General features: G+C 37.4%; 1 pseudogene; it reads right to left on the bottom strand.

Annotated features, from left to right (window-relative positions):
* Positions 1 to 4086: 4086 nt before the first annotated feature.
* Positions 4087 to 13956, bottom strand: part of LOC131924597 (large ribosomal subunit protein eL8-like) — a 57377-nt pseudogene continuing 47507 nt past the window's right edge.

The raw sequence follows: 13956 nt of genomic DNA, 5'->3' as shown, positions 1-13956 counted from the left end.
GTGGTGCTCATTGTTAAGCACGGAGGGTAATGAACTCCGTCAAAAAGCAAAGCTGGCAACAGGAATTTTGTATTGTATTAAACAGGATGGCCAAAGGAAAATCTTGGGAGTTGTTGAGACACGATCAGTCCTGCCCTTGGAAGAATGAAAACTGGAGTGTGCTAGCCACTTACACACCCATGTGAAGGAACACTCGTCCTCACCAGTGTTTTAGTGTTTGTACAACTAAGCTGGAGACTGGCCTCTTAGGGCAGATGTGTTGTGGGCCACACGCAAGGCCAGCTCTTAGGGGTTATTTGCATTTTCAGCACATAGATAAAGTAGGATACTCAGCTGCAGCACAGTTGCAGATAACGGGAGTTGCCCTTTCACATGGATGTGGGAGGCAGGGGAAGAACTAGAGATGTTTTGAGGACTTTCCCTATCCTATTGAATGCCCTGTTTGCCTTCTCCCCCTCAGTGACTTGTCTTGACCTCAACTTCTAAATCACATTTTTTTATAGGAACTTTAAAAATTTTTTTCATACTAAGCAGTTCAGTATATTTATTGTGTACTTGTTTTTGCATTGTAATATAGACTTCAAAAACATTCTAATTTGGTGCTAAGTAAAGATGCTTCAGACTTAATAAGGATAATGCTTTAATATATTCATATTATCAGACTATGAGAAAAAAAATCTACTTCCCTAAAAATGATAGGAATTCGAGCTAAATAAATTACAAAACACACACACACACACACACACACACACACACACACACACACACAAATGGTTACATTATCCCTAGGGGTAGATGTGAAATAAAATTACTTGCTAAATTATCAGAGGAAAAATATTTTAGCAGAACCAACTTAAAGATATTTCCTTACATTATTATATTGCATTATAGAAGGAGATGGATGAGATAGATATTTATGGAAATCATTTCACTTTGGATTTTTTGCTTAGGAGAAAAATGTATCCTTTCACAGTCCTGCCAAGAAAAATAGAATTGTGGAGGACACATAATGTTTGTGATGAGCACCTCAGCTATGATTTTGCTCCAGATGTTTTATCTCCTATGATGCTCCTATTTAATTAGTAGCAGATTCAATATAGTCACAGATGTGAGTCAGTGAAACGGTGATGATGAAACCGTTACCCTGCATAATTGTTTTAGCTGTTCCACTAATTTTTTCTTCTTCTTCTCTAATGGCCTATCAGGCATTCTTATCACAAATAAAATGTGTGCATCTGAGAGAAGCTGCAGCATGTTGTGTTTGGTAATGGTTACCTTTGAGATTATTTTTCTCAAGTGATTTTAGACTTTTTGGATGTTTTATGTTAACCTCAAGTTGACAGATAAAATGATTTAGGTCCTCCTCTAAAGCAGACAAATGACCACACTTGTCCTGAAGAATTGCTCTACATCAAGCACTGAATTGTTGGATGGGAGTTGGTTGGGACAACTTTAAAGATGGAAGCTTTTACTTCTTGAGGTTGATGAAAAGCTTGGCTTTGGATTATAATTATAAATAAGGGCTCTAATTATTACTGTCTTATTTCTTTGGTAATTCTAAGCCACTTAATGTAGATGTAACCAACCATCTTATTAAATAAGAAACACAGAGCCGATTCAGAGAAGAAAGCCAAGAGGTCAGAGCTAAGAGCCTTACCCTTCCTTCTTCAGCCAAGAGAGCTCTCCGAAAAAAAAAAAAAGGACCTACTTCCTGTGTGTATGTCTTTATATAGTCTAGCTGTTCTGCCTTCTCATTGGTTGTAAACCCAAACACGTGACTGCCTCGTCACTGCCTGTTTGTACAGCCCTTCAGGTCCTCTATGGTATTGAAATTAAAGGCATGCGCCACTGCCGCCATGCACTTGCTATGGCTCTAATAGCTCTGACCCCTGGGCAACTTTATTTATTAACATACAATTAAAATCACATTTCAGTACAAATAAAATACCACCACAACTTACCTTGGTTTGCTGACACATGTCCCTTATTTCCTTCCTTACCTCAGTGTATCTTTTTCTTCTATTCAATCAAGAATTTATTTTGTATTTACCAAGACATCAAGGCCAATTTCAGTTGTTTCCAAGCAAATAGGTGGTTGCTCCATGAATTTGTTTATTACTAAAGCAATGACTTTATTATAACATTTGAAGAAATGCACAAAGCAAAAGAACAAACAAACAAACAAAACCCAAAAAACAAAAACAAAACAAAACAAAACAAACTGGCAAAGTACATTCTCACAGCCCACACAGATTATACATATAAGTGAGATCTTGTAGTATCCTTCTGTGTGCTTGGCTTATGCAACTTAACCCAATGTCCTTCAGGTCATCCACTTTGTAAATGACAGAATTTCTTTCCTTTTAATGCCATACTTAATTTTAGAAATACAGTTTTGCTGTTATTGCAGTTGTTGTTGTCCATGGTGGTGGGAATTATGCTAAACGCTGAATTTGTCTTTGCAGTGGCTTTCCATCTTGCTGATTCTGCACATGTTCCTACTGATATGCAAGAGATACAAAGAGGAAAGTATAAATGTGGCTGTGTATTTTGGTGCCTCCATGTCCAGAACAAATATAAACAGGCAGTCAATACTACAACCAGTGTGACCAGGACAAGGCAACCAGGACTCAAACTCAGCGATAAAGGAGGGACTCAGAGTTGTACAGAAGCACCAGCTCAAGTAGCCAAAAAAATTTGTATAGTGCATTAGGGCTTTGATATGTTCCTGGGGTTTTGAGCTTTGCAAGCCTTTCTGAATAAGGTGGTTCTTTTCAAATGCCAATCATTTTCAGGAAGTGAAAGCCGATGATCTTGTTTGAAGGAGTTTCACAACTCTAAGGGGAACAGTGGTAACTTTGCCCAGAAACAACTACTACAACTACACTACATTTTTATTGGCCCAAACCAGAAATAGCAACAGTCAACCTTTTTTTATTTTTACTTGTTTATTTTTTAATAAAAACTTCTTGTCTTTTTGGATCCATTTAAAAACAACAGAAATAAACACATAAAATCAAGTGAGCTAAGGGAACTTTAATTATATTTAGAGTTGAACCATATCAGATACATTTTGAATATATTTTATTTATAGGATTAAACTAATAAAGAAATAACCCAATTTTCTAATTTGGATTTTCAAAAACAAACGGTATTCTGATTATAGTACACCTTGCACAGAAGCACCCGTTGTTGAATATGGAGTCTTTTGAGAGAAGGTGGGGAGGGGAGGGTGAAACAGTGTTTCTGTACCCAGCCCTGGCTGTCCTGAAACTTACTTTGTAGACCAGAGATCTGCCTGCTTCTGCCTCCTGAGTGCTGAGATTAAAGGCATGTGCCACCAGGCTCAGTGGCCCTAAATATTAGGTTTTATTTTTACAATCCCTACCTTATTAACTATTAAGGGGAAATGCATCTGCACATATCTAAATATACAGTTAGACTATAGAATATAGCCAGTACTGGAGGAATCAGGCTGCCCTTGAAAATAGGTTATTAGGTTAAACAATTTAAGATGATAATTTTATTTTATCTTTTTAAAAGCCTAAATGAAGATATAAGTGCGAGCACATTGGGAGAAAGGAGAAAACCACAATTGCTGTGTATGCTAATGAACACCACATTAACATCAAAAGGACAGGGAGGCTCAGAAGCCCTGCTAGTTTCCTCTGGATACTTGGCTCATGAGATTAAGCTTCCTGCTTGCTGGGCTCCTATCCAGAAGTGCCCAGGAGGGAGCTACCTTCATGTTTACTCAGGTGTTCTCACTGCCGGCTGTGGTTGCCTGTCAGAGGTCAGTGTTGACTTTCTGTCTGTCTGTCTGTGCCCTAGATCTTGAGTCCCTTCTAGTCCAGGGCTACAACTCTATAAGTTCTCATGGCTCTCTCTTTTCTGCCACCCTCCAGACACATCTTTTTGCTTTTAAAAGTTCTGTTCCTTCATTTGCTAGCAAACTGTGCTCTCCAATCCAGTGCAGTCATGATGTGGTGTTTGCAGGCTCTGATGAGGATGCAGTTTGTAGAAATTCTGTCAGCCACAATGCTTTCATAACATGGATGTGGGAGTCCAGGTGACAAAAACCCTACTTTACAGCTTGCCTCCTGCCTTTGTGTTCTTGCTTTTCTTTCTGTTCGGATTGTCTTCTTCCAGAGCAGTGCTGTGGCTGGAGGAAAAGCAGGGATTGTCCACCATTTTTCCTGGCAATTGTTCCCAAGATTTAAGCTCCTAGAAGGCAAAAGTTACCAGCTATAAAACAACACATTGCCCTCAGATACAACTTAGTCCCATCGCATCTTTCTTCATATGAGAGATGCCCATGGAGAGTGGCAATAGCAGAGGGATTTTGTTTCCAGGCAGGGAAGCTGGGGATGTAGAAAAGCCTTTGAACTGGGTCTGTTACAAGAACTCTAGGCAATCAGGTTCATAGCTTCCCAAAAGGTTTCCTTTAAGTGTGCCATGGAAGACTTCCTAGACACCAACATCAAGAAGCTTGAAGGACCGATGTTAGCAGATTCTGTAGTGTTTGTAAGTCGAGACTTTCCCGTGTCAACGTGGCAAAAAATGGGCTAGATGGCTAGTCATCAAACTTAATGAGATAGAAGGCATATTTGTCTTCTCCAGAAAGGGTTGTCAATGTCAAACCATTGTCCCTTGCAGTATCGTTTTATCCTTCCCATCTCTCATTTCCCCCTCCATCTCTTTAGTTTTCTTTTGCATTAGGGCTCAAACCCAGAATCTTATATAAGCACTCTATCACTGAGCTGTAACCCCAACCTCACAAACTCATTTCTCACCAAAACTGTTCACCTTTTCCTTAATCAGCCTTGACTCTCTGCTCTGCCAGGTTCATGCAGGGTCTGGACTGAAGAAGTTGCACCAGTGTGGGCCATGCTGATCACGTGACAGAGCACAAGAGAATGACAGTCTATTTGAAAGCAGAGCTATCTTGATGCTTCCATTTTATTGTGTAAGATATGCAATGAATGACAGCATCAGTGGGATGGAGACCTAATCCTTTCGCAAGGAAAGGTGAAGTTATTTAAAGGTATATAATATACGCCCCTGGTCCCTAAGACTACAAATTTCTATTCTGAATGCATTCTCTGCAGAGACATCTATATTCCAAATTGAACTGCTATTGTCATTTTTCCCTTCCTATGTTTTCTCGTGATATCCATATTTATGTGTAGGAATTTTATTTTATTTTACTATTTGGTTGAATTTGCAAGTACACTGAATTGGGTATTTCTGCTGTGAACTCGTTTCTCTCTCTAAAACATCCTTGGTTGCTCCTCTCATTTCCTGGAAGATGTCAATGACCCTGATGCTGACTAGAGCGGAATTCTGGTGCTGATTCTGAGAGTGCAGTAGCTGGGGGCCCTGCTGCACGTCTGTCTGCCCTCACAGCTTATTCAGTAAGCAGCATGAGCATGGGCTCCGTGAGATTCAGTCTGAGGAAATAAGACAGAGTTCATTGGTCCCTGTCGAGGTTAATGAGCTCCTAACTTCTTCGTTCTTTTTGTTTTACTTTGTTTGTATTATCTTTGAAATCTTAATGATTCACATAATTGCACATGCATTAAAAATTAATTTCAGCTGGGAAATACTGAGATACATAATAACTGTGCACATGCCTGGGAAGCAGTTTGGCTCAGAGGGGAATAGTTTTAGTTCTGAGACACCGAAAATGGATATAAAGAGCAGAAAAAATATATTTGAAGTAAGAAATAGGCTAATAGTCTCATTTAAGGTCAAGAAGCCTGTCTGCATCGCATATCAGAGATTATCACATAGAGAGCTTAAGAGTATTATTTGAAGTTCCTGCCAAGTCTCCCACTATTTATCTTTTAATATGCAGGTTTGTCACTCATAATTTGTATGGCTTAAAAACATTTTCTTTCCATTGATATGACTACCTAACTGTTGGATTGAGTAGCTGGAGAATGCTTTTAAAGAATTAGGTGAAAAGCAACATCTAACAATTACTTTTAGATGATGATGATGATGATGATGATGATTATATTTATTCCATTTACTTTATGTGTATGAGCATTTTGCCTACATATAGTCATGTGCACTGTGTGTATGCCTGACTTCTGTGGAGATCAGAAGAGAACCTCGGTTCCCCTGGAATTGAAGTTACAGATGGTTGAACCGCAATATGGATGCTGGGGACCAAACCAGCTGCAAAAGCAACAGTGCCTTTAACTGCTGAGCCATCTCTCTAGTTCCCATAGTTTTATTTTTATTTAGAGAATTCAGTCTCAGTTATATCCCTTTCAAGGCACCAGAAGAGTCTGGGAATCTTACATTTAGTGTAAAGTCTGGTAAGATCATGGTCGGATCTTTTTCCCTGTGAATATTACTAAGGTCCAGGCAGCTTGTTTGCCTGGGATGCCACAGCCACACGTTCCACATCCTTGATACATTAGGGAGCACGTTTTGCCCTCTCCTTCCTGTGTTTCCATAAGCACTATGGGATCTGGCTCCCTTCCATATATAGGTCCCACATCACATTCCCCTTTTCTTGTCCTTGTCTCCTGGAAATTGGTCTCTCTCTAGTTGTTGAAAAGGAATCTAGGCTGTTGGCATTGAAGTGGTGGTGTTTGTACAGTCTATATCTTGCTAACATGCTGAGTGTATCTAGGGCATGTCAAATGTACATTTTCTGTCAGTTTTTTCAATAGGAGCTCTGTCTTTTCATAAATATTTCTTGTGCTGTCTTAGAGGAAACTCTTCTAGAAAGTGAATATAGTATGATCCCACACCAACATATAAACTAAACTGTGTCCTGCTCTCCTGTGAGCTCTGATGAGTAAGCCTGTGTCAGCCTTCCAACAGAAGTTCAGCCTGAGCTGACTCAGTTCTCTTGAGTCTGTCTTTCCACAGCCTACTCCTGAAGTAATAGAATTCAGGGAGCTTCCCGTTGCTTAAGTGTTAGCGTTGTTCTGTCACTTGTTATCAGTTGATCCCTCAATAGCTTGACTCTGTAAACCAGCTAAGATATAAACCTTATATATCTATATCTTAGTAGATATAAACTTTACGTTGTATTTTATAATATCTCTAGATATTATGTCTTAATAGTTAACTTGGTGCTATTTTCTCTCTCTCTCTCTCTCTCTCTCTCTCTCTCTCTCTCTCTCTCTCTCTCTCTCTCTCTGTGTGTGTGTGTGTGTGTGTGTGTGTGTGTGTGTGTGTGTGTGTGTTTGTCTCTGGCAGGCTGCAGTAATTAGCATATGGTTATTTTGAAAATGACAGTTAATGGTGGTACATTTATCAGTCCCAATACCGAGCACTAGAACCATTAGTCCAAGTGCACATTATCAGGAGCCCAGGAGGAGCGGTGACAGGGAAGTTGGAAGGGCATAATGAGGTGTATGCTTCTGTGCAAAATGTGTGAGCTTGATAAGATGCTGCTTTGTGAGGCCCTGGGAAATGAAATTGCTGAATGACACAAGCACAGGCAGGAATTAGGTCTGTTCCACAGGCTAGCACCTGAACAGTGCACTTTATAATCAGCACAGCATAATTCTTGTTATGAATATGAAACTTAGCATATCCTCCAGTCATGAATGAAGGCAACAAGCCAGTGTGGACAGCACCTGTAACTTTGTCATAATAGAAGTCATACATGTTCTTATTTCATTTCGCAGTTGCTGCTGATAGTTTAAAATGTGACTTATTCTGCACATTGCTTTAAAATTACAGACGTTGATAGTCATGTCTGCTACCTCTATGATGTAAGGTATTACAAAAGATGCTCATTTATTACTTCAAGATGATCAGGACTTTGATACTGTGCTTTGTTGCTTTCCTTTATACCATTAATTTCAAGCCTTTAAAAACATTATTTAGAGAGCAAGTCCATGGCACAGGCTAGCTGCCTCTACTTGTCCTCCCCTTCCCTTTTCACTCTTCAGCAACATCCAGAATGCTCCTTACAAAAGTGGGTCTTGCCTGCCTGCCTACACTGCACCTGACTGACCTTTCTGCAATTCTGATTACTCTCACAGATTTCAAATCTGCAAGTGTGATTTAAAATAGGATGAAGGAACAAATAAACATGTGGCCCCAAAGACCCAGATTGATGTAATCTCTGAGATCCAGAAGATGCTAAGTGACAATTGTCAAGTTATAATGCGGTTCAAATGTCTACTGTGCATATTCAGTTGTAGCCATATTTCAAGTTTATAGCTATTTGCAATCCCTTCTAGTCTCCTTGAGAATGGGGAACATAATTTTGTTAATGCTATGGAGTTAACAATCCTGACATTCAGGAGGCATTCAATTAATGTTTCTTCAGTTGAATTATAAATGAGAAACAAATGCAGTTTTCAAAGAAATTGAAGATATGTGTTCGTGGTTTTGAATCCTGCATTAGTAGCTAAAAAGTTCTGGATGTTATACTTTTAAAATATTATTTTGGGTCATAGTGACATCATTAGACACATACATTACACAATGAGCATCTATGGCAAGAGTAACAGTGGCCTACAGACATGGCTGTGTAGTTATGCTGGACACTAGCATGCCCATCATAGTTACTACATCAGCTGAAATAGTTTCTGCACTAGGTGGACAGCTCTTCTGAGGCAGCAACTGCTTTTCTCAGAGTAATTACAGATAATGTTTTTAGTATATAGTGTCAGAACATTATCTTGTTGATATGATGGACATGATATCACTTTTGGAACAAAGCAGATGCCATTAGATTTGAGATGACATGTGTTTCATTTTCTACACCCACTTTAACTGTTTATTTTATTCCAACTATGAATACATTTAAGGGATGCAAAAAAAGGAAAAACTTGACCACAAAAGCTTATAGATCTTTAAAAGTAGCAAATTATTTATTCTAGTGACTTTTAAGCATGAACTCTTTTTTTTTGAAAACATATTGAAAAATGAGAAAGATCATCTTCCTACCTCTTTTGCATTAGGCCAATCAATTTTCATTTTTCATTTTCACTGAACTTATAAACTTCTAAATTTCTAAGATCCTATGTATCTATTTACTATATGTACTGTTTGCTGTCTGTCTTCACTTAATATCATAGGAGGCCCTTTAGGGAAGAAGTCATATTAACTTATGTATCTTGCTAACTTGAAATGATGACTGGCACAAAAATATTTTTTTAATAAATGGGTGACTGAATATAATATAAAATATTATTTTATATTTTATGTTATATAATTATATTTATAGTATATATAAAATATAAACAATTATATTTATATATTATATTTATATAACATGTTATATAAATATATTTATAATATATAAAGATAAAATGTATAACATATATGATGTTTGTGGGGAGGGACTCCTAAGTTGTTTTGTAAATCCCCTTGTGGCCAAAGATGTGCTGGTAGTTTAACATCATTTCCTGGATAATTCTAAACAACTATAACTGCTGAATGTAAACCGATATGCTATCTAAATCTGTTCATGGTGGCTAAGGCATGAAGCAACACAGGGAAATTTCCATGGGTTGTTTGGGATCTGATGACTAGTGCTCAACTGTGTCGCTAACGGTCTTACAAAATTAGTAAAGCATTAATATTGACATCGATTTCCAGGTTCCACAGGAATAAAAAGGCTAAATGAAATAGTGAGTATCTAATCTCATGACTTTTAAAAAACAATAATAATAATTCTGAGAGATTGGCATTAGAATAGTTGAACACTGTCTACCACTGTAGCAACCAGTCATTGATTACCACCTGTGGGTTAAATAACAATGCATAATGGAAGTTTGTGAAATGGTGTTCTGTCTTTGACTCCTAATGATAAGTGCCTTGAAATTATTTCTTTGACTAGAGTATTGAACTGACTTTTGATTTCTCCAAATTCCAACCTTAATTTTAATTAAATTATTTTTCGATTAAAAATTATATTCTTAACTATGAACATTGTCTTGTGTTGAAACCAAAAGGAGTCCCTAGAACAGTTCACAAAGGGAACAGCAGACTGTTTAGTGGTAGGTACAGATATCATTTTAAATGACATATGGGCCAGATAATCATGAAGAGTGAGTCAATGCAATGGCTCCATTACTATGTAAGCAGCCACTAATTACCAGTCCTCAGGGGAAAAATGTGATCTTCTTAACTGTAGAATTACATAAGATTCATTTCATTATTTGAAAAAAAAATCTTTGTTCATAGGAAGGAGATAAAAATAAAGTATGATTCTTCTCTCATGGTAATAAAAGAAATAAATGAGAAGCCAAGTGTTTAGACAACTGTCGTTAATTACATTCTTAATAAGCCCAAGAACATAGGGTTCAACAGCATAAAAGAATTGAATGTGGCAAAAGAAAAAAATGTGTGTGCTGACAGCCCCACTTTTCTTTTTGTCTGTTTTCCAGGAGTGATTAAAAAAATGAGCTAGGGGAAAAAGTGATGTCTCTGCCACAGCTGAAGTCTGACCAGTTGGGAAGGCGTTTTTCAAATGTAGTGAGGAGAATGAGGATGTGCTAGCAGATTTAGGGTTATTGTTAGCATCTCTTATCCAGTGATTACACTTTAACTCATTTTAATCCCCCAAATAACCCCATGAAATCAGCATGATTATATCTGCATTTCCTGTCCGAGAATGTGGTATTTCAGGCTAAGAAATTGAATTAAGCCCATTCGGTTAGTACACAGGACTCGGACCCAAATTTTCTGATTGCAAATTGTGTGTATTTTCTGTTTCATAGCTGCTACTCCCAGTTTCAAGCATTCAAGATAAAATCATCCTCTTAGCTGTCCTAAAAGAATACCTCTGTTCCCTATGATCCATGACCTTATGTGTTCCACATTTCATTCTCATTTTTGTTCTGTGTCATTTTTGCATCTAATTATTTTTTGATTTGTAATCTTAAACATGTATCTACATTTAAGGATCTCCGTTCTTTTATTTTTTCCTTTCTTACTTTTGTTTTTTTTTCAAGACATTTCTCTGTATATCCCTGGCTGTCCTGGAGCTCTCTCTGTAGACCAGGCTGGCCTTGAACTCAGAGATTCACCTATCTTTGTCCCAGGAGTGCTGCGATTAAAGGTGTGCACCACCACTGCCTGACTAACATCTTATAGCCTTGCTAGGAAAACAGTCAACAGGTAGGATTTGGGGGGTAAAGTAAATACCATAAGCGAGGTAGGAATGCTACAGAGTAGCTCACTTTTCTCTGAGACATATATTCACTATATGGAATCCTACTAACATGTAGGAATGCTTACAGTGTGAATCTTCTTTTAACCTATCATGGCCATGGCACTGATAAAACAAACCTCATGTCTCCGAGTAATTTCCTATGTACCCATCTCAATCCTGATACCTGAGTTTTTCTCTAAGTGGTTCTGGCATCTCAATTAGCGTTGGTCTGATATTTTTCTGTATTGCTGCTCACAAGTTCTTACTGATAAATGAACACCCTAGGTGTTGTCTAACAAGGACCAGGAGTATATGCCTCTTAGATTAACCATTGACTGTGATATGGGACAGAGAAAGAGTTTCGTCTCTTTACTCTCTTCGTTGAGAAACTTTTGTCTATTGCCTGAAATGTGTAGGAGACTAGGCTTGTAGCCTTATGTTCAATGGATTGTCATATGATTTATTTTCCCAAATAATTTCCTTGAGGGAACACTGTTAATAGTTATACCAGGATAAACATGTTTTAAGAGGGACTGTCTCAGGCAAACTGGGATATATGGTCAGTGAGTCAATAAAGGACTCTTTAATGAATGAATAAAATTAATCCTCTTCACTCTTTATGATTGTTGATTGAAATATATCCTGCAACGAGAACCTGTGCATAGATGATTCAGCCAACAGCCTATTGGTCTGTCTGCTTTTTATCCTTTTTTTTTTTTTTTTTTTACAGGAGGGCAACAAAGGCAAATTCAAAGTATTGCGACCATCAACTTTACACAAATACCTAACAAGAGGATTCTAGTAATAATGGAACATAAATCTAAAATGTCATTTTGAAAAATTTTGTCTTATTGGAACCTTTGGGGGAGATCCTCATTGGAATTGAAGAAAAGATTGTGTTCTTTGTTAGAAAACACATCACAAGACCTATCCCCCAGATAATTTTCTGCATCTTTGTGAGGGATGTGTTTTCTAAGCTTGTATGCCCTTTTGTGTTGTTATGCAATTCAGTGATAAAAGGCAAAAGGCTAGAAACAAACGTGTAACCCCAGCTTTACAATGTATTCAGATATGGAAATCTTCAAGCAGGAGGACCACAATGATCTGCCATTCTCTGGCTGGAAGCTGTGATGGAACTGTATATTTATGCAAATAAAAAGACATTAACTTTGGAAAAGTTATGTGATGAATCCCTTCAGGGGTTTGAGAAGTTGGTTGAATTCAAATGTGCTTCAGATACTACAAATGCTGCTCACATGATAGAAGAACTGTGTTCAAGAGAGTTCCATCACCCCAGCTGTGAACCACCACACAACCCCTGACATCATTTGCAACATATTGATCTTTCCTACTTTCTGCAACTGTCTGAGAATTAAGCTCTGCTTGAAAGCCAAAGTTTCACCAAAGATAAACACAGCATCTTTACTGAGACCAAAGTGTCTGGTGTTGCAGAGCTCCAAGTGTTTTTACAATTTGGTACTTTTATGCTATTTTAATGCATATTGTATCAACAGCATATGTCTCAATGTGTCTAAGTACACATTTTTGTATATTATAGCCACATATTGTAAAGCACTGGATATTTTGGAGGTCCTTTCTCTTTCTAAAATTAAAATCCAAATGCAAAGTTGATTATTATGCACTTTTGCATTCGTTATCACTATAATGTTATTTAAAAAGGGCATATGATAATAGGCTTTGAGACAGGCTGAATCTTTACAAAAGTACAATTGAGAGTTGACACATAATAGCTTAGAATTGTAAAAGAGTTTAGTCATTAGAGGTTATTGTTAAATATATAATTTTATTCAGATTCTTAATGCATTTTAATGATGCAAAGGCAAGTAAGTTATTAATATCTAAATTCAATTATTACAATTAGGTCTCTCCATGTATTGCATAACAAACATGCTAAGACTATGGAAAATAGTGACAAAATGAGACACATACACACACACACACACACACACACAGATCTTGAAAGATAGGAAAAATAGGAAATAGGAATAACGATAAATTAGAACTTAAAAATGTCCTTAATAGTAGTTTTTCTGGGGAGTGGGAATGGGATAGATGTGGTCCATGTTTAAAACTATTTTCCAATACACCAGAGGAAGCAGAAGACTCACAAGTGGAGGATAAGAAAGTTTGTCCACTGATGAATGACAGCATTATTGAAGAAGAGTATCTTCAAGGGTGGCTTTAAGATGTACTACCAAGTAAAAAACTCACATGACAGGAGAGAGAAGGTGACAAGGTCTTTAGACACGAGAAACTGAATAAATAACAGCCATGGGAAGCAAGTTTACCTCACTTCTCTGCAGAACCCTCCAATACTAAAACACAGCTACATTTAGATAGTCCTATAGGGAAGTCAAGTATTCCCGAAGACATTTTCTAAGTAGATACCACCTTAAAATTAAGTAGAATGTTTTATGTCAATATAGAAATTATGTGTATGTAGAGTAATTAGATCTTTTTGGTCCTGTGTAGTGGTGACAAACACTTTGACACCTTTTAACATTCTGCAGAATGGCACATAAATCTTTCTGCTTGACTAATAGTAGATTTTTTTCTTTATGAGTGCAGCAATAACAGGGTAACCATGATGATAATTTCATTTGGTTCCCAAAATGATATTACATCTTTAAAAAATATGTCCTTTACTCAGGTGAGGAAAGTGAACCTCAGAGAGGTAAGGTAACTAATGGAGAATTGCACAGTTAGTAGGTGGGGAAACTTGGACTGAAATCCATGAACCCTGATTCTAAACCTGGCAGTCTTAGCTAACTATCATACTCTTAAAAAATAATTGT

This window comes from Peromyscus eremicus, chromosome 14 (genome assembly GCF_949786415.1).
Source record: "Peromyscus eremicus chromosome 14, PerEre_H2_v1, whole genome shotgun sequence".
Lineage (NCBI taxonomy): Eukaryota > Metazoa > Chordata > Mammalia > Rodentia > Cricetidae > Peromyscus > Peromyscus eremicus.
Note: the sequence above shows the minus strand (reverse complement) of the source record. Positions and strands in the feature narration are given on the sequence as shown.